The following is a 22,507-nucleotide window of genomic DNA, read 5'->3' as shown; positions in this document are numbered from 1 at the left end:
CCAAGCTAGCAGAGACACCTCCTTGTGGGTCAGTCATCAATCCGACAGATTGATCTGGGGTTAACCCCATTGATGGCCTCCTGTCAGGGGGCTAATACACCCTTCCGAATCCCAAATGGCACGCCTTTGAAGACCAACTTGAAAAAGTCATATTTCTGGAAACTGGCTTTAGCCTCATTTATTTATTAAGTTATTAAATTACACACATCCTTGCACAGGTTGCCACGTCACGGGCTGGGTGGTTGAGGTAATTGCATGCAAACAGACGTACTGGGTTGCAATCTGCATTCCTTGGAACCCCAGGTTTATGGCCCTGCTCGCTGTGCGTGCAGCCCTCTGGAGCCCATGGAGTTGGGAGGACCAAGAAATAGTTGCTGTCGACATGGGCATCGGCATTTGTGTCTTATCTCTCGCTTCTCAGTGCCAGGAACGGGCCCTGTCCTGATCCAAGTCCGAGCAACAAAACGAATTTATGCCGTAATGAATGTCAGTTGCCACACATATCTCCGTGTCTATCTGCGCTTTATGCACAGTTCAGCACTTCTTTCGTTCCGGATGGAGCCTTTGCTATCCGGCTGTGTTTCCGGCGAGACCTTGATGTTGTTGATATGCTTCGCTTTATCCTTATTGCGTTGTGTGATTGTCTTGGGTTGAGGAAATTTAATAGTTATTCAAAGCATTTGGAAGGCAATTTCCCCACGCCGTCGTTTACGGAATGTACAGTGTACATTGTACGTAGTGTAAAAATAATGCGGATATTCGCGTCCGGCTTATCGGAGAAAGTTTGGAAAAATGATTAGCTGCAACTCCGTCCGGTTGATTCCGGCAGAAAAAAAGGGAAAAAACGGCAAAGAAGTCAAGCTGAGCGCTGAGTGTTAAGCTGTTCCCAAACCAAACCCAACGCCAAACTAGGTAAATTACGAGCTGTTCACTTTATGCCCAACAGTTTCCTCTTGTGCTATACACTTTTCGCATGAAAGTAACACTTACGCTAATGGGAAGCTTAGAGTCGATTTTTTAGTTAAATGACACACATAAACGTGATGTTTTTAAACTTCTCTTAGTATAGTCTTTGAGGAAGAGCGAACTGTATGTCAGATGGAAGAGAAGGTAAAATTCGAAGCTCTATTCCAAATAGCTTTGTCTCCAAATACATTTTTTAAATTTTATAAATATATTTTTTAAACTTTCAAGTGCAACCCAAGAGGAGAGTGTATCCTGATTCGGCTTGCCGCAGTCCTGTATCTTTTCTCCTCATCGCGCTTTTTTACGAGTTGTTACCGGTCTTGCCAGCTTTGCGCGGGTGCGTGTTAACAGGCAATTAAATCCGAATTACAATTTGCTCCTTTTGCAGCCCCATCAGGTACGCCCATGTGTGTGTGTGTGTAGGGTTGTAATCGTAAGTTCCCTTCAGGAGTTAAGCGGCAGGTGTGCCCAGCGCCACGCTGCCTGGTGCGATGCGGACACCATCCCGCGTCCCAGTCCCAACCCAGCGGGATCCGAATACTGAATGCCGATAAGGCTGGCCAAAGTTCAAGAAGCCAGTTGGCTGGATTTGGTGCACTGTTCAGGGGGCAACTGAATACACGTGCCAATTAAAGATAAATTTTAATTGCCGCCACAGAATGAAGATTTATGGCTTAGACATTAACCAAGCAAATCGCACTCGTTTATCGGCTGGCTTTAATTGAATTAAACACACACTTTCGTCTAATCGAATTTGGCAAAACGGTCGAGAATCATCATCGTCACAGAGGCTAGACCGCAAAAAGTTAGCCCAATTGAATTTGGGTAACTTGAACCGTTCACAACTTAACCGAATGGAATAAAATGTGACTGCTGGAACCGGACCGGTGGTGGTGGAAAAGCAAACAGAGGTACCCAAAATGTACGACAAAAACTAAGTGCACCCGAAAAAACTTCGAAAGATTTGAAAACGCCTTGAAAAAAATGAAATTTGGCATAAAATACCCAGTTTAAACATAACTAGTTACCAGCTTTCAATCTGTATAAATGTCCTGCCAAATAAAGCCTGTAGTAAAAGCAAAACTGTGCTAATGTTTTTTGCCTACTATAAGACTAGGGTTTACAACTTATTTTTGGGAAATAGTTACTTAAAGATTTTTACAAGTTTAAGAGAATACATGTTTATAAGAAATATTACTCACATGCTGCTGCTGTTGTTTCTTGTCGATCAGAATAGACCAGTGCTTAGCGTTCCAAAAAATCCGTTTTTGAGGATCAGTAAAATCATAAGAGTTCAAAATCCAACGATGATTTACGGGGTGGCGACGATCTTGTAGGCAAGGATCGATGGATATTCGATAGAAGTTTCAGTTCCAAGGCCTCGATTATAAAAGTAGGCAAAACCTGGAGTATCATTTCGATATGATCTTACATGCAGGTCTCCCGCGTTTAGCCCAATGTGAGTGGGACTTCCGCCCGCGGTGACTTGCCAAATTTATGGGGAACCTTCGTCCAAGTCGGCCATTTTGTGCCACCAACAATTTACACACATGCATACATATTAGCAAGACCCCATAGCTTTGCATAACTACTTACCATGTTGAACTTCCATGCCGCTTCCATGTTGGCCATTCAAAGCCTTCAAAATTGTGTAGTTTTATTTAATTTTTTATTTGTTTTATATTTATTTCATCCACTTCCAATCGGGCTTTCTTTACCTTTCACTTATCGAAGTCGATTGGCAAAAGGACTATCGACTGCTTCTGGTGGCGTTGCCAGCTTTCGCTTTCTTTTAAAATATAGCTAAAAAAACTTAATGTTTATAAAATTGCACAGACTAGCTCAGTGCCTTCCAGGTAACTGAAAAAATTAAATTTTCTATCCATTTATAGTTTAAACTACATTTTTTCAGCGGGTTCTTCATATACGGATATGCAAATCTGGCATTTTAATATATTCTAGCTTTTTTTGGCTATACTTTTCTTGATCTTGATAAATGAGAGGTGGCAACGCTGTCACACACACACACTCAAACAATCGATAGTTTCAAGCGTCCCTGTGCCAATTGATCATCGTTAAGTGACAAAGCTAAAAAAGACTACTATAAAGTGCCCAATTTAAGCCAAATAAGATAAAAAGGTGGCGGAGAGCAGAACAAGACCACCCAGTTTTGAGTGGTGCGTTGAAATACCCACAAATAGAAGCCCAGTGATATGGAGAAATTACAACAATTACGCCATTTCCCATGGCTCAACGGACCTGAGGCCCCGACTTTGATCCGCGGATTTCAATTCGTTTATATAAAGACCAGCGACTGTAAATATGTACAAACCCTTATGGATATGCCTATATAAAAGTACAAATTTGGTGGCCTTTTGACCTACATACATACATATGTATAAAGGAAAATCATGGCGACACAAAATGGCCGACTCTGATGACGTCACCGGTAAGCCCACTTTCAATTCAATTACCTCTTTCAAAACAATTCCCCCTTTCGAAGTCAAATCGCTTCACTAAAGTCCAGCATTGATAAATATGTACCAATATTTATGTATATCTTCACTTAAAAGTGTAAATTTAGTGACTTTGTTGGCTTACATACGAATGGTGAAATCATGGCGACACAAAATGGCGGACCTCGATGACGTCACCGGGTGAAGGGTTAGGATCCCAGATTGTGGAAGTCATAAATGTGTATCGATGTCATGGAAAATCCAGCGTTTGAAAATAATAGGAGCCTTCAAATTTGAACTGCGATCGGATCCTCATTTCAAGAAAATTCGAATGATCTTCCTACTTGATGTCAGTGGACAAGAAACAACAATCGACCAGCAATCAGATGCCTCCACAGGTGAGTGGCATTCCTTTTTAGATAAGCATTTATTGTTTAAATTTAAACGCTCACCACATTTCTAATATAAGATTACAATTAGAAAACTTCCCGAAATTTTTTTAATCGGCTCAACAAATGTTGAGTTCCATTGGAAAGCTTCATATATTTCTCAGTTACCATCGAATTTTTTCTACCATGAACCATTGGCATTACATGTGTACATTTAAAGAATGATCCTAAAAAAATCAAAAAATGCACCTTCCAATTTACTGTAGAAGTATTTTATTGTGATCCAAAATCCTGCACAGTGTAGAATAGCATAAATACGTGTTTAAAGCGCCCTGCCGGCGCGACAAAAAGTGGGTTTACCATATCACCACCATATCATTACTATAGGCGCCAATGAAGCCATTTCGCCATTCAGCTCGAACTTCTTCCAGCGGGGCGGAGGCTGCAAATGGGCTGCTGGGGGGTGGTCTTTCAGTATGGTGTTGTGTGCAGACCCAACTTAATCCTTTTGTGAACAAACATACGCTCTTTAGCCCGATGCCCGAGCCTGTCCCTGTTCCTGGTCCTGGTCCTCCTTCTCGCCCTGAATCCGAACCAGAACTGCTCCTGGTTCTGGCTCTGTTTCTGTTTGTGACTCGGGGGAGGGGCGTAGGTTACAAAAAGTGTGGCAAGCGGAAATCAAATGAAAAACTCGTGCGTCGCCCCAAAAATAGCACACAGAAATAGTATAAAACAAAATAAAATAAACTTTTCCGAACGCATTTCTATTGTCAGCGGCGCAGTCTTCGCCGTAGTCGCAGTCGGTGGCTTTCGGTGGGTGTAAAAGTTTCCTGGGCTTGGGCCTGGGCCTGGGCCTGGTCCTCGTTTTGGTTCTGGTTCTGGCCCATTGTGGCGGCGTGCGGGTGCCCTGCCCGCCTTTTGTTTGTTGTCCTCAGTTTTCAGTGCTCAGTAAGAGCGTTTGTTTTCTTTTCCCCTTTATTACGTATTTTATTTTTTAGCTGTGCCAGTGGCAGTGGCAGACGCAGAAACCGTTCACTTCATTTGCCTACACGGCCGAGTCAAGAAGCACTTTACATGGATGGGATGGCGGTGGGCGATGGGCGATGGGCCAGGCGAAACTGCGGCTGCTCCGGGCACAGCCCGAAAGGATCAGGCCAGGAGAAGTAGCACCACCAAAAGGACAAACTTTTGTCGCTTGGTAATGATGGCATTTTGGCATTCCTGGCTCCCGTACTCGCCCTCGACCCGTTGCAATTGTTGTTTTTTTAAAGTTTGGCGCACACAAGTTTAAACAAAGCAGCCGCCAGTCCCATAAACAGTCGACAGGCGTTGTGTTCCATGGGTCAAGTCAAGCAACAGTCAACAAACTATAGGGATACCCCAGCCCATGGAACAGGACGACAGCAGCTGCACCAAGTACACGCCCCATTGCGGCGACTAAAAGGAATGGAAAAGAATCACATTGACTAATAATAGAATGGAGCACTTCGTTTGCCGCACTCCGTAGAATAATTTGCGATTCTCCCAGCGGTTGACTTGCCACGCGGACTGAATCTCTGTTTCGGTTCTGGCATCGTTGCGTTATCACTTAATTGAAAACATAAAACTGTTGGTCTTTCAGTGTGGGAAACCCACTAGTTCGCCTTGCTAATCAGCTTACGCACTGCCCCATAACATATATCTATTACTTTTTCCTGGCAAATGGCAAATAATTTGCCAGGCAAACGTTAAAATTAACCGACGCGTCGGTCAGAAGTTTCTTGTAGCTCAGTGATCTTATCGGTCACAGGACACAAACTGCACGCTCCACTGAGTTTTGGACACGTAACTGAGGGGGAGACTTTGGTTCGTCCACTGGGCAACTGGGCAACTGATAAGGGACATAAGCAATGCTTATGGGGTGAGCTAGATAACACATAATTGTGTCCAATGTTATGGCAAATTTCGCAGTTACAAAGCAGCATCATCGGGGAATGGCGTGACCAGCAGGTCAAGGGATGAGTTTCAAACTCTTGGACTGCAGCAGCTTTGTCCCTATGATTAACTCCTTTATTACCATCGCGTTTCAATGAAGGGATTTCATTCGCCGATGACAACTTGACTCATTTATGAGATGATGAGCTGAGCTGAGACGCGATGGAGCGGAATGATGGGGGCGTAATGACGTGGCTGTCGGGAAGCCGTCAAGTCTTAAAACGCGTTTAATTTGTTTCTCAAGAATTCGCACAAAGCGTGCCAAGTTGTTTCGTCCTTCCTTTGGCCTCTTGACTGTCACAGCTTGAGTGAGGACGGCACTCAGCCAACCCTTCCTCGCCAGCGCCAGCCTGCTCCTCCTCCAACAATGCTGCTTCATCCGTATCCCCATCCTCGTCCCACTTCGAAGCGTTTCTTTTTATGAACTCTTTGGCGTGGCTTGGGCGCGTTATCTCCGATTCCGAGTCAAGTTCGCTGGCACGCTTAATTACCGGCTCCCCATCCTCCTGGCTGGCTGGCTGGCTGGCTGGCTGGCTATCCATCCCTTGGATAACCGACAGTCGAAAAATATGCTGTGACGTCATTTAGCATCAATTAAAATAGCTGAGGATTGCATGAGGATTTTTAATTAAAATTTACTTTGTAAATTATACGTTCAAGGATTTGCCCAGTGCGTGCTCCCACATCCTATTCACTCTTTACGGCTGACTGTTTATCGTTAACCATAAACATTTGCCACTTTAGGCAAAGGCAAGGAACAAATCGTATCTGAAAATGCCCTAGTCAAGACTTGGGTCAAAATAATTGTTTTTCTGGCTTAGTCTAAAGCCACTTTAATAAAATGAGTAGAAAATAGGTGTATATAGAAGAAAATGATTGGAAATGTAAGAAAATGGTCTTTCAAGATAGTACTTAGTAGCTTACAGTGGTGCAATCAGGCTGACATTCAAATTACATATACATATATTGGCATTGGATTCAGCATTAAAACAATTAATAGAGTCCAAGGAACAAACGCCTGCACACGCACGCAGATGTTTCAAAGTTGTTTTATGCGGAGAATAAATTGCTTTTCCATGGCAAACCATTATGTTCGTTGTCGTCGTTGTGGCCCATGGACTGTTTTGCTTTTGTTTGCCTGTCGACGCTTATTTGCCAAACGAATTTACAGACGAAAATATCTGTTTATTTGCATATGTTGAATATAAATAAATAATTGCCTTTCGCCGATACAATTTATGCATATTTCAATGTAATAATTTTACTGCAAATTAAATCGTTGGCCAATTGCAGCAATTAATGGCCAACTACTCCCGTTCATTGGGTCCTTTAACGACGGCTGATGATGAAGATGGGCAAACACGCACTGCTGCCCCATGCCAAGGATTTCGATCTCATGGTTCGAGGCGAATGGACTTGACTTGGCTAAACCCAAGCCAAATCGAACCCAAACCAAGCCAAGCTCATGGCCAACAGCTTGTTGTATCAATTGACAGCAAATAAAATTGTCAGTTGGCTGGCAAACATGAGGGGGCGAATAAACAAGGGCCATGCGAGCACAGTATTTAAGTGTCCAATTTTTAGGAACCGCAAACAAGGCAACGCAACACGAGAAAGACAAACAACACGAAACGGAAACACAAATGCCAATCGAATCCAGAGACCTGGCAGTCTAAGCAGCACAGTTCGCAAACACGCAAACAAAGCGGAAGAAAGGCGCCTGACAGCACGCCAAAGGAATATAATAATGACGATGATGGGTGGGGGCACCGGAGTTGGGGCACTGCTACTGCCACGCTACTGGTACTGGTATTCCAACCCAATCGAGCTATCGAGAGCACCGAGCAGAGCCAAAGGTCGCCCATCGACAGACAGCCACTTACGTGGGTTAGATCACCCCGAATGTGGGTGGGATGAAGTGGAGTGCAGAGTCGTGAATCCGGACTCTTGCCTCGCCATGCCCTCCACTGGGTGCGTATATAGTGAAACGTATGAGCACATTATCTACGTGTTTACATCCCAATTTGATTCCCCGATGATTGCCCCCCACGTCGGCCCGTCCCCTTTTGTTTTGTCTTGAAAGATTTGTTGGCAATTTCTTTGGCGTTCACAGCTCAATACGCCGGTTCTGGAGACCGGTGACCGGAGGCGTGGGGTTGGCTTCTGGTTCTGGCTTCTTTTCGATTTCCGTTCGACAACGCAGTACATCCTGCCCGCTCAGTCACTTTCAGCCAAGTCTGAGGAACATGGGGCATCTGGTAACTTGGCGTTTCCATTTTTTTTCCCCACTCTTCATATATATGTAGTCTTTACTGGTGGCTAAACAGCCTGTCTTATGACTTCCGAGGTAGCCCTAATAACTGCTGATTGTGTGATTTCCTCATTTTCCCACCCAGTTCAGTTCAGCTCAGCTCGGCCCGACCATTCCAGCCGGTTTACCGCCCGACGTGTTGCGTGTCTTCCATCCGGCATTTTGGCTCCACAGCTATCCCCCGTACTCCATGAGAGACCCCCAACTTTTGGGTTGCCTGGCTGTCAGCGTTTCTGTTGGCATTGACCCTCCGGAGACCTTTTCGTACACTCATAAATGTCTTTCAATCATAATGTTTCAATAAGTCAAAATCGATTACGAACTTCATATGAAATTTATTGCACTTTCGCAAATATGACATTGACTGGCTGCGTGTGTACATGTTTACGACTCTCGTTGTGTGTCCTGTCCTGTGTGTTGTGCGTTGTGTGTTTGGGCACATAAGAACGAGCGGGTGGGTGGGTGTGGATGTGTATGTGAATGTGGGTGATTATAGGTGGTTGGCGGTTGGTTCGGATTCGGCATTGCCATTGCCACCGAGCCGGACTTCAATCTGACGCGCGTGTGTACCGCATTCGTGGTTTGTTTATCGCAAGGTGGGCCTCAGCGGACGGGATGTGGATATGGATGTGGATGTGGAAGTGGAAGTGGCCGCATGCACACAACACACAAAATTGAATTTGCCGAAGGGGCAAAGTGCTTAAATATTTAGTTAAATGATTGACAAGGATTGCTCGACTGTATTGCCGTGGTCTGGCTACGTGGTGTTGGCCATACGTATGTAGTACATTTATCTATATATATATATGTATGTGTGTGAAAGGCAGACAAGCCATACTCCCACAGCCCATGCCCTACTGTGCCATACCATACCATACCATACCATGCCGAAACACCACGCACAATCCATTGACATTGACTGTTCGATTATTTGAATATTGACAAATTATTGACTGCTGAGCAGTCGGGCGAGTGAAAGGATTATCACGTGATCCCCTTGGTTGACGAGAGTCAAAGCCCCGCCGATTATCGCATTGCATTCCATTTGCTGCCGCCCCGAATCTGTATCTGTATATCTTGACCACATATCTTTATGAGCTCAAGCCGAAGCTGCTGCTGCTGCTGCTGCTGCTGCTGATGCTGACCAATTGCGTTCGCTGGACCGGAAACTCATAAAAGTCCCAGGGAAATGGAACTGGAAAGGGGCAAATCATTGTATCCCCAACCCATCCAAAGCCACAAGGACACACTGCACCACACTGTACGCATGGGAAATGGGACCATAGCCCGCCCACCAAAGCTCGCTTGGGCTGCTCTTTTGCATTTCTTTCGGAGTCGCCTTTGTGTGCTTTTTAATTTCGCATTTGGTTGGAGTGGCGGTGCTCACCTGGAAAGGTGGAACAGAAGCAAGAGCCGGGGCTAGGACTTCTGGCAGGTGGCTCTTAATCAAAATCATACGCGACGCTGCACCGCAGTGCGAAAACTAAAGCAAGTGGCGCACTGGCTGAGACCTCTGTTCAGTGGCCAAAACGCTGGCAGCGAGGACGACGATAATAATGGCTAGGAATAGGAATAGGAATAGGGATTGGGTTCGGGTTCGGGAAAGAGGCACTCATTATTTTGAAATTTTTAGCGCGCATTTCAGCGCCTTCCGCTTCCGTCGCCAGCTATGACACGAAGCGGTACAGGATGGAGGAGGCAACCATAAGAGAATTAAAAGAATACGCAGGGCGAGCAAAGGATACCATGGGGCAGATGCTTCCACAGGAGCCCGAGTGCCAGTGCCAGTGCCACTGCCACTGCCAGCGCCACCGGAGTGAGCGGAAAAAGCCCGCAAGCTGGTTTAAATAACAATTTCGCGATAGCGCCTGCCATGACGAAGTGAATGTGGATGGAGGCTAAAGGCCAGAGGATGGGGTGGCCAGGCAGCCAGCTGGATCCGCAGGTGTGCATCACCTGCTGTTTGGCTTAATGAATGCGACATTATGCTGCTTCGGTTCGGCGTGGAGCTGGAAAAGCTGGAACGAAAGCCAAAGTCCTTGGCGCGGATTAGTCCTACCACCCCTCTCCTTGAGCCACTTTTTCATCTTGCAAAACCACCTTGATTAGTATAATGCGCAATAATCGCTGAGGCAGCTCAGCTCGGCTTTTCTCGGTTAGCGCCAGTAAGAGTGAAAGTGAAAGGATTTTATTATTATTACCCATCGTGGGTGGGGGTGGGCGGAGCTAGAGCTGCATAATTACATCCGGAGACGGAAGTGACGATGGCGGTGGCGGTGGCGGTGGAGGCCACTCTGAGGCACTGTCAGCAACTCGTCAACCTGGCCGCTGGCCGTTAAGTATTAAAGAGCCACAACAAAGTGCGTCTGTTTGGGAATTAAAATGATATAATTTTATTAGAAGCAGACCAACCACATCGTGCCTCTGGAACAGGATTCTCCGCCAGGTGTCTGCCTTCTTTTTTCCCTTTTTGGGTGTGGGTCCCTTTTTAATTAATAACTATGTCCATGTCGGGGAACACATTTCTCTGGCATGCAGATCCTGTTCCTATTTGAATTAGAGGTGCCAATACATTTCCACCCTAGTACGCCTAATGATGTACTGTTTGCCTCTCATTACTCAACATTTTAATGGGATACACTTCCAAAATATGTCCGTTAAGTTCTGTACAAATTATACTTGAAAAACTATATATATTCTTTAAAAAGAAGGGAATATTTCTGCTCAGCCTTTGCCGGCGTGCGAACACATAATATTTACATCTATGGCCTTGATAAGCAGGGTTTTCCATATAAAAGGCTGTACACCTTATGACAATGCCTCAAGGTTTATATATTTTCTGCAACATTTTTTTTTATCAGTTAGCGTATTGCAAGGTCGAATGCTGTAAAGAGGGTGCAAGGGTGCGAATACTTAGAATAGGACATCTGAACTATATGGCGAGTGCGTAGCCAAAATAATTGAAATGCCGAAAAATAGTCAGATGGGCTAGAATATCCGGTGCGGGGGTATAATCAAAGGCAGTGCGGTGGCCGGGGTGGCAAGAAAGTGGCAGGGCCAACAATGATGGTAAAATGAGCAGGGCGTGCCTGGTGCATACACAACAGCAGCAGCACCGCAGGAAAACGGGGAACGGGTCGTTGCCGGGGTCATGACGCTGGATGCCACGTCTGCGGCAAACACTGCTGCTGCTTAGCCTCAACAAACAAACGCAAACAACGGCCATGAAAGTGGGTGCATGGTGGGTGGGCTGCATACTGTGCGGGTGTGTGTGTGCGGGGGCAGTCCGCTTGCATGGCGACTGGCTTCCGTTTCCTGTTTCATTGTGCTTTCAACTCAACTCGAATCCTGTTTGCCGTTTAATTAGAGACACACACACACTCACGCGCACATAGACAGATGCGCACGCAGACAGATGGACAGGTGGGACCAGGACTCGCCAGGACTCGCCAGGACTCGCCTCCTTGCGTTACGTCACTGCCTCACTACCGCCTGTGTGGGCGAGTGTGCGGATTGTGAGCGTATAACGATGTGGTAGGTAATCAGAAACTGCTTTTAATTATTCAAGGTTCCATTCTGATGAATGAAGACAACAACGATAACAGCGGCGACCAGCGCCAAACTGCGCAATAAAGGCCACAGTGAAACATCAACAGTAACAACAAATGGCAAAGAAACTGCCTGCTGTCCACGGTTGGCGCCTGGCATTATGGCAGGAGCAGGAGCAGGAGCAGGTGAAGGAGTACTACCAGGAGCAGGCTCCACCAACTCAAAAACTCCAACTGACTGACGTTCAACGAAAGGGGATTAAAATTCACAGCAAGAACAAAGTGGCCAGTGTGTGTGTGTGTGCGGTGTGTGTTGATAGGTTCGCTGCTTTTTGATGTTGCTGCTGTCCACCGTGGTAGCACTTGCTCCAGCTCCTACTCCCGATGATGCCGGCTCGCCGGCTGTTTGGCCCACGCCATTTAAATGTGTGCATAAAAAAGTCAAGCAATGCTGGCAACGGCGGCAAGGGACAACAACGGGAGCACTGACCACAACAAACGCAAATAAGTCACATGAAAAATGGCCACTGACAGAGTGAGACGGGGTGGAGCCGAGTGCTCACTGACGGGTGTCTGATGGCGGTTGGCCAACAATAAGACGCAACAAAAATAAATTTAATGCACTATGGCGGAGAAAGATCAATTGTTCATTTGCTCAACTGTTTATCAGCTCACTCGTTCATTTGTTAACCAGCTCATGTACTCTTCCTCCTATCAGTTCACCTGTTCTATTCATCAGATTCACTTACTTGTGAGTTCATCTCTTGCCCAGTTCCTATATTCAGCAGTTTATCTGATGCAAAGCTCATGTGTTCAACCGATCTTATGTTTATCTGTTTACCGGATAAACAGTTTACTTGTGCCTTGTTCCTATTTTCTATGTGTTTACCTAGCTCTTCTATTTAGATAATAATCCGCACTTTAGCTTAGCTGTTTACCAGTTTACTTGCTCACTCGTACACCGTGTGAGTAAAAACTAATTGATTTCCAATTTTGGACGGTAGTCTCTTGTCGAATGCGAGCCAAAGTGGAAGGCCAAACTGGCATCCCTTCGCCCCCGGCGCTCCATATCCATGCCATACCATACACCTCCCCGAGGGTCAAAAAGTATTTTGTCACGCTCGTTAAAGCAGCGAAAGTTACGGCTTACCCGGGGCCGTCATTTGGGTTTAGGCGGGACCGAGAGTTGGCCAAACAGGTCGCTTAAAGTTGGTTTTCGGGTTGGGTTCGCTCTTTTTTAATGGGTGGCAGTGGCACACTGTGATCGTGATTGCGAGATTGCGGCGGTGTGAATGAGTATGAAAATGGTAACAGGGAGCGGGAACTGGAATGGGACGCGGATGTGATTATGTGCGTGTCCGTGAGCCGCGGCCTTGCCGGCTTTTGTTGTTAATTCTGTTTACTTTAAAATGCCCAACTGCTCCGCCTACGCCGACGTCAACGGCGACGCCTCGTCTGGACTGGCAAATATTTGCCGTATTAATGAATGCACGGGTTAATGTGTTTACATGCGGCTGCCCCCGGGAGTGGGAATCCGGATGGGAAGGAAGCAGACGAGGAGGTGGATGGGCTGTTGGATTCAGAGCGCAGGAGTTGCTGCGGAAGGAATGGATCTGGCGACGACAGCTATCAATTTTGCAAGCGGTGCGGCATTGAAAGACGACGCGGATTGACTGACCGACCGCCAATGACTCCTGTCTGCGCTTTTTTGTCTGCGGCTAGAAAATCAATAAGTTGCCCTTTGGCCGATGCGCTTTTGGAGGACGTGTTGGATGGGCGACGAGGGATGGAGGACGACGAGTGCATTGAAAGATTGCTGTGCCAAGTGGAGAAGTAGCCAAGTAGAGATGGCCTTAACGACTGCCCGCCGCCAATTACTTGGGCCAGAGCTCATTGACCGTATTCGGTTTACTTTTACTCACTGCCGCAACAAATTATTGTACACATGAATTTCCACTTAAGGCCAATGAAAATGTTTTAACAATGCCCCGGCCAAGTGACGTCGAGGCCGGGACCACTGAACAGAGCAGCTCCGAACAGAACAGAGTAAACTGTTTTAAAATGTAAATTTCGCTAGCAAGCCGGCATTAAGGCCAATAAACAGAGTAAATGTGCCATTTAATAAATGCGAACCGTGCGGAGAGTGAAAAAGAAATACGTAATGCAAAATACAATATACAATGTACGTGGGATGGGGTAGGATGTCGCACAGCACAGAGGGGGTAGTGAGGGCAGTTTTCGGGAAAGTGGCCAGAGAGCAGAATAACCAGAGAAAAGGCAATAAGTTAAATTGAATTAAAAACAAATTAATTAAATCCCTCCTGGAAATGTGCAAACGGGAGTGGTCCTGGTCCAACTGCCGGCTCGGTCCATTCGGCGGAGGTTCCTTTTTTTTTTGTTTCCAGAAAGAGGCTTACGTCGGTAGGGTATACGATTGGCGCCCATGGAAACGGAATGGGACAGGATGTGGAAGCTTCTAAGAAGGAGCGTTCGCGCATAATTATCCAACAAATTTGGATGCCCAATTTGCGGCGCACCTGATACGTCTAAAAAGCCATTTGCTATTTAGCAAGCGGGCATCAATCATACGGCCCTGACGGATAATTACGTGTTTCGCTGGAATAATTCAACCTAAAAACAAGACAATGGACCGGTGATCACGGAGAGAGAAAACTAATTCCACTAATAGGACTCATAAAAAGGATAACACGCAATAGATAATGGCAGTTGAAGCCTTCATTATTGGAAATTCGGTTCACGTATGTATTCAATTACTTGTTCAACAGGCTCCACCCTACTCCAATCCACTTTACTCCCCTCCAGTCCACAGCTCCACAGCTCCACAGAGATTTTACTTGGCCACCATCATCCATCGGCGGTCACGGGTCGTCTGTCGTGGTCGGATTCGGATTCAAAGACTCCTCGACTCCTTGCGCTCTTCGTATTGCGATTGCTCGAGAGAAAATCATATTTTCTGTTATTGTGGCAAAATGAGATTATTAAATGGGTTTTGGGTAAGACCCAATAAGGCGCCGGGCTGGCCAGAACCAAAACAGCAGACGACGGAAAGTAAACAGTAAGCCGACACCGGGCACCACCGATGGTGGAGGAGAACCAGGTGGAGGAGCAGGAGGATCTGATGCTGGAGCTGGAGCTGGAGCAGGAGCCACGACAACGACAACTGTCTGCTCGTGAAAGTGTAATGGGCTGTGGTGTGAGTGCGTACGTGACATGTATACAGTGCTTTCAAAATCTATCTATGGGTATGCATGTGTGGAACGGGCTTCGGTAGCCGGGGCAGACCCGCGTCCGGCTTCTTTTGGATGAATTTTCAAGGTTCATTTGTTGACTTCCAACAATGGCAACAGTTGCCGTTGCCGTTTGCCGTTTGCCATCGCCGGCGCTGGCGCTGGAGTTCAAGTTGTGTCTAAGCCAGGCCAGCTGGCTGTCTGCAGCAATTTGTAACCATTTACCGATGGCTGGAGGCCCACCATCGTCCCAAACGGGCACCATTCGTATCTGTTGCTCCGGCGAACCAATAACCGGGAGAAACCAGAAAAAGGTGGAAGGCCGGCCTTCTCGTCACGTATTGTTTGTCCACTCAATTGGGCCATGATTGTATGTAATGTGAGGCTCCTGCTCTCCCTTTTTCAGTGGAATTCAATAAATACTTGAGACACTTGCTTGAAAATTCCGGCCAACTGACTCGCCGGTGCAGAAATCAAATGAGTAACGGAGTGGTGATCCCTGACCTCGGCCAAAAATCCCAAATTAGCATCTGCACAGCCTCGTTAATTGTGAATCGAAATTGACGGCAAGCGGCAGACCCTGGGAAATGTGCAAATTGCACTTTAATTGTCTGGCTGCAAACAAACGTCGGTGAAAAGCGAATCATCGAAAATGAGATTCCTAGCGGGGCGTTGCAGGTGGATGGATGGAGACGCGTCTGAGTTGGACGTGAGTCGGCTAATTTGCGTGACCCCCCAAGAAGATTCCGCTTAAATCACACCCTCAAGCTGTCCCGACTCCTCACGCGTTCACCTCTGACTCTGTGCATAAAGTTGGAGGGATCAGGAGGACATGGCCAGAGGAGCAAGTGAAGCTAGTAGCAACACATAAAATCGCACAAAGCTCAGGGAGGCTAGCGGTGCAAAGCTTATGCAAATTATTCTGCAATGAGCCGCCAGCGAACATGTATTTGAACGTGCGGGATGCGAGCTGGGAAATGGATGCTCTGCTGCTCCCAGCTCCCTGCTCCACTGCATCCACTGCATCCACTTGGGCATCCTGGCATCTCGCAGTCCCGCCATTTGCTACTTTTGCTATGTTGCAGCGTAAGTTGGTGGCAGTGCAAATTAAAATTCAAGCAACGACACCGCGTCGTATGGAAAACATTTGCATTTGCATGCTCCTCCATCTTATTCTCTGTGTTCCTGTCTTCCGGTCCTCCTGTCTGCCCTACACTTATTCCATTCGCAGAACTTGCTCATCTTTGAGTTGACTCTTGCCACACCTGCGGTGTGCTCGAAGTGTCGAACCTGCGATGTGATGTCTGTGTGTGCACTCAAAAAATTGATTATTTAAAAAAATTATCATGAATTTCCTTTTCTTTTTCTGATATTGAGACATTTTTTTTTAAAAATATTTAACCCTTTTCTTTTTTTAAATACTGGGAAACACTGTTTTTTTTTTTTCAATTTAAGAATGTATTTTTAATGATAATCAGTTACAAATTTTATTTGTAGAAAAAAATTGTCCTAAAATGTTTTGACTTTTCCAGTTGTACTTTAAAATTTTTATTTCACTTCATTACTTTCCTAAAATTAAAACATTTAACATTTAATTAATGCAATTTCTCAATTTAAAATCTGTTTTGGGGTACCATTTTCTTTGAGTGTGGGCCGTGTTTCCTGGGGGGAAGTAGATGGTCTGCACCCACGACGACAAATACAAACGGCTGATTACAAACGAAAATTGAAAATCTTAAGCACTGGCATATTGAAAACGACAATCGGGTCATGGCTGGGGCGTTTTCGCGGGGATGGGCCCAGGACTCAGAACTCAAGACACCCAAACTCAACCTCCGACTCCGACTCCACCTCAATCGCAATCGCAATCAGAAGGCCAAACTTTATTTCCAGCAGCTGTTTAGACTATGAGCCACGTGTGCTTTCGTTTAAGTCAACTGTCAATGTTTTGTTTTCGTTGCTCTTCGTTTTGTTTTGTACCCCCCGAATGATGTCATCACTGTGGTCCTGGCTGTTGCTGTTGCCCCCATTCAGATACAGATACAGATGGAGATACCGAGAACACGCCGATACAGATACAGATACAGATAGAGTCAAAATTGTGTCGAAAGTCGCAAGTCGAAACTGATTCTGGTGCCGTGCATATTAATGAGCGGGCGAGATCAAACAGCTTGGCCCGGCTTATGCTCGAGTTCAATCCGAAAAGCTGGCACGGCTGCATCCTACCGCTGGGACGACTCTATCTCCACCTCCATCCGCCACTTTCATCTCAATCTTCTTCTTTATCTACATCTCAGGGCAGCCAGCGAAATGTAATAAAGTTGCGGTTAAATTAAATTGTGCAGATGTATCGATAAAGCTTTACGAGCTACACGGGATGAAGCCCAGAGAATAGATATTGAACTAGGGCAACGTCTTGCAACTGTTTCGTTTTCAAGTGCAATTTGATTGAGCCACATGTATGGATAGCTCCTTGTTGCTTCACTTTGGAGTGGGATGAAACCGGGCGTGAGCCAAAAATAACTGATTAAAATTTTGGCCACAAAACGTATTAACATGTCGGCTCCAGAAAAACCATTTGATGGTGACGACAGCAGACAGATAGGACAGGATTGAGGCGACAGGCCAGCGGCAGAGGACAATGTCCTGGGAGCATGGAAAAGAAAACAGCCGTAGCCGCAGCGGACTCGCAGGGACAGAAAAGCAGGGAAACATTGAAACGCAGGAGCAAACAGACAAAACAAATAAGCCAAGCATAAAAGTTTATATTGCGGTCTATGATTCACTCCCAGCCGGTTCGGTTGGGCTCCTGGTGTTCGGTGTTCGGTGTGGATGCCAAGGGCTTGGACCAGGCTCTGCGGTTGCCTCTTGGCAGGTCGAGACCCAGGGAAAAACCCCGAACCCGAAGAGCATCCTTGCCGGTGGCACAGCTGCAGCAGGGCCATTCAAAAATTTTGACATTTTGCGTTGGATGCGTCGTGGCCTTCGTCTCCTTCGTCTCCGCAATGTTCCTCCTCCTTCTGTTTGCACTTAAGTACAAGGGCATGGTCGTCGTCGGCCGACAGAGCAAATGAGTCATAGGTTGGCTTCTTGGGTCCCTGGCAGATTGTTCGAAACCCATTTACTTAATGGATATAATAAATTTTTCTACAAATTGAAACTCGTAATTTCCATTGTTCTCGCGCTGCTTTTGCTCCTTTGCTTGCTCTTCCTGCATCTTGCTTCTTTTTTATCTCCTTCTGGACGAGAACGACGTCTGAGTTTCAGTCTGAGTTGCTTTTTGGGGGCCGGTGGTGGTCCGTGCGGTCCTTGTGGCCTTGCCAAATTTGAGATAACGCTTCCAGCCGGGTTCGGAGGACTCCTTTCTGGACCTGGTGTTGCCTCCAGCTCAACCGTAAAACTACTTGTAATTACGTTAAGCATTGTGGCTTTAGTGGCCATGCCACATCTTCTTGCCACACACACACACATGTGCTTTCCCCATTGGGGAATTTTTGGCCCGTGTCGAATTTGTTAGTCCAAAAACGACCGCTGAGCCCGTTGACACTGACAAGTCGGAGTTGCGATGATGGCGTGTCTCGTGCATAAAGCTGATAAGACAGCTCTCGAGGATCTCGAGCTGTGGAGGATCAGCACGGGGTTAGAGACTGCCACACCGCCAGCTCTAATTTGTAACTGGGATAAGCATCAGTTATGCAGGAATTAGTGCCGGTGAAATGTAATGTCCTTAATTCGCTTTAAACAAAGCACACACTCGCACACACTCAGGACCCAAGGGTCCCAGGGAAATATATATTTTCAGTTCCTTGCGGGCCCCCGACTTAATGTCTGGCTTCATAAATTGTATGTCGGTGATGTTTAATTTGGCAACGGTAACTCATGTCTGCTCGGACTTAAGGCCCTTAGCCTGCGGAAGTCCTGTGTTTCCTCCTCCAGCCGACTGCTTCATTTGGGTGTATAAATAAATTTGCCTTATCCCCATCAGAACCTCCCCAGCCCGCGCCCTGCTTAGCCTCAGAAATAACACAGAAATGAAAACGACAACGACACGTAGTGGCGCTGCTAGACAAAAGATGGATTGTTATCGCTCAAGATTGGGGCAGGATCCCAAATCCCCGGCCATCCCAGCCATTCCAGCCATCCTGGCCTTTTCGGGCCCACCGTTATTTCATTAGTGTCTGAGCCGAGGTAATGCCAGGACAAGCGGCTCGACACCTTGCCATTTGCTCCAAGTACTTGCAAATTTTTCATCACCAAATTAAGAATACGTCGAGGGCCGCGAGTTGAGTCCCTGGTTGAAGCAAAGTGGAGGATAATTTCCATGTTTCTTCCGTGTTTCCCCAACTTCGGGTCCAACTAGTCAACACAGGTCGAAGGAACGGTGGGCAAACAAATTCGTGCATATCGATATTAACATTTATGAGTTATTTAATAAGTAATTACGCGCACCCTTCCAAACAGGCGGCCACAAAGTCTGTTTCAGGCTTTCAGGCGGGGTCCAGGGTGTGCGTGGTGTTTGTGCTGGCATGATTATTTGCCTAGGCATTCACATACTAAAAAATTCAATTAGTGCTGCAAAGCCAGATAGTGAAAGTTTAATACGCATTATATATACGTGCCTATATGTGTGTGACGGGCAGTATTTATGTGCCTAGGTATTCGCACGGTTCACACAAAATGTTAAATCCAAACAATGAAATCAAATGATTTAATTATAACAGACAATAAAGCAACAGAATAATTGCGGCCGGCGAATGCAGTCGCTGCAGTTGCAGCTGTAAGCGCTCTGTGATGAGGCTCCCTCTGATGTGGCTCCTCCAGCTCATGGTCCTACTCCTGCTGCTGACTCTGGCCAGGATGGCCACAAAATACACGAGTCACAGGATGGGCTGAGACTCGACAAACAGCAGCGTGGCGGACGTGGCAACAATGAATTGTAATTGTAATAACAATACAAACGCAGCTCTGCGACTGCAACTGCAACTGCAATAACAATTGCAATTAAAATGCGTGCAAAAACAACGCTGTTGAGCCAAAAACCAACAACAGCAACAGCATTTAGCCGGCCAATAAAAAATAATACAAATAATTTACGCCGCCGCCGCCACCACCAGCAGCAGCAGCAACAATATGTTGTAAACTGTTAAACAATTGATTAACAACAATTAGCCGCTTATTAAATTACAATAACAACGCCTCAACAACAACGCGCCGCAAAAATAACTTTGGCAATAAAGCCAATTCGCATGGCGGCGTGCCAGGCCACCACCCACCCATCAGCCCATCAGCCCAATCGCCCATCCAACCACTCACTTACCCACTCCTCCGACCGTGCCGCTTGCCACCACTGATGCGGCTAACAGCTGCCTATGGACAAGTCAATCGGTTAGAATTTAACGCGCATAAATTATTGCCACTCACACATGCCACAGTGCCCTGTTTGCGTGTCTGAGTGTGTGAGCGTGGTGTCCTCGCTTCCTGGTGAACTGGTATCCAAGTATCCTGGTGCGCAAAGAGCTGGCGGGCGAGGTGATTTAACGATGTGAACGGTTTTAGGGACTAAAGCCAATTACCCAGACATTACGTCTAGTCGGACCCGGCTCGTGGGCCACTTGAAAAACGCTGTTCGGGCGCCACTTGAAAATCCCTGTTCGGGCGCCACTTGTCGAGTGGCGTGGGCGAACTTCAAAAAGTGTAGCATACTTATGCGCTCACCTTATGCGCCCACCCCCACACGCATGCAAATTGTGAAGCAACACATGCTGACAGCAGTGGGCACTAACAGCAGTGGCAACAATAACAACCACAACAAGTGGGGAATAAGGTCCTTGCCAACGTAAACAGAAACAAAGGGCCAGGACGAAACTGAGAAAAACTTGCAAATGGCTCACCGCAAAATGGTCGACAAATGTGAAAAGTTTTTGCTTTAATTTCCGACACATTTGGAGGCACTGCCTCAATGGCAGCTCTATGGGGCTCTGCTCGAAGTGGGCCGATCAATATGCCCAGGAAATGCTCCGGGGTGGAACAGAGGGAGAGAGCGGGAGAGACGCACCCATTGACACTCATTAATGATGACCTTCTGGAAAGTAATTAAAAGTGACCCTCAAGTATAATGCTAAGTAATTTTTCAGCATGGAAGGACCTCTGCAGGCTGCAGCCTGCAAAAGTGGCCCCAAAATCCGGGCTAAAACCCCGCAGGGCTAAAACCATTTCCATAAGCAATTTATGCATGGCGATAGTTTTCGCACACGATGACCCACACAAAAACACAAAGGCAAACAAACAAACACACTCCAACATACACACACACTGGGCATACACAGGCAAAGCTGCAAACATTTTGGTTAACGAGACTTTTAATCTGTCCAAAGGTATTTAAAGTTGGCTAAGCCCCAACACTGACTGACTTTTATGGTTACGGAGCAAGTGTCAAAATGTTTGTTGACGACAATGACCGCCCCTGCCGCAACCACGCCAAAAGGAGAACAACATGAGTGGTAATTTATTTTGCCTTTGCCGGAGGAGCAGCACCACCACCACCACCATCATCAGCAACGCCCACACAGAGCACGGAGCTCCAGACAAAGGACAAGGACCACCTTTCTGGAATCCAAACGACCATCCATACACGGCCATCGCAGGCAGAAGCAGGAAAACTGGAGGGACCGCTCACCCATTAGGCGCTAATCTTGATATTGTATAAAGTGTTAGGGTAAGGGTAAACGTAAGGAAGAGGCATCTGGCAGTGACAAGGAACGGCCCTCTAGGTTAAGCAATCCGCATATGATGAACCCAGCCACGCCAACGCCCATGCTCACGCCCCGATCCAGATGGATGACACGAGGAGGACAGACGAGGCGCCGGAGATTTAATTGAGCAGGCGACCGAGCATAAAGCCTGCACCAACGATGCTGCAAACATTTGACCCTGATTTCATGAGTCAGCATAAGCTGATCCGTTGAAGCCCCGCCAACAGGCAAATTAGCGCCAAGCTCGTCCATTATAACCTCTTTGCACTTGGTTGTGCGGTTGCTCTCTCTGTTTCTGTTTTATAATCGCAGTCCCTCACTGGCTGAAATCTTGAATTCGGTCGAAACGGAAGCAGTTTCAAACTGCTAGTTAAGTAACTTCGGGATTAATTTAAAACGTGTAAAGACGAATCGCTCACGAACGTGTGTGTGCGCGGGCTCCAATGGTCGCTGGGAGTGGGAGCTGGGAGTGTGTGTCCTTGATGTATCACTTCCGCTGTCTGTTAACTTACGAGTGCGCCATAAATACGCTTGGCGGCCAAGAGCACACGCGCCAAGCGTTCCGTACCGTTCCATTCCGTTGCGATGCGATGCGAAGCCAGCGACGGCATTCAAACCATTTGATAGCAACACGTCTTTCTGGTATTTTCACACGCTTGAGCATCGCATTGGATTCAACGTCACGTTTTAGTGTCACCCCAGTTTGGGTCCCAGTTTCGAAGCACCCAAGCCCACCATCAGCCACCCACCGCCGAATGGCGACGCCTAATATGCTTATGCTGAATGCCGGCCAACTGTCTGGCAGCCAAAAGAGAGGAGGACACGATGAGACGGACTGGACTCAAACGGAATGAAATGGAATG

General features: G+C 46.7%; 1 long non-coding RNA gene across 1 annotated transcript in view; it reads left to right on the top strand.

The window, feature by feature from the left end:
• Nucleotides 1–3,022: 3,022 nt before the first annotated feature.
• Nucleotides 3,023–22,507, top strand: part of LOC127012519 (uncharacterized) — a 36,259-nt gene continuing 16,774 nt past the window's right edge. Inside the window, exons 1-2 of the long non-coding RNA XR_007766021.1 lie at nucleotides 3,023–3,415; nucleotides 3,540–3,820. This is a non-coding gene — a long non-coding RNA (uncharacterized LOC127012519). The remainder of the gene's footprint in view (nucleotides 3,416–3,539; nucleotides 3,821–22,507) is intronic.

This window comes from Drosophila biarmipes, chromosome X (assembly GCF_025231255.1).
Source record: "Drosophila biarmipes strain raj3 chromosome X, RU_DBia_V1.1, whole genome shotgun sequence".
NCBI lineage: Eukaryota > Metazoa > Arthropoda > Insecta > Diptera > Drosophilidae > Drosophila > Drosophila biarmipes.
The sequence above is the reverse complement of the archived record's forward strand: the minus strand, read 5'-3'. Positions and strand labels throughout refer to the sequence as shown.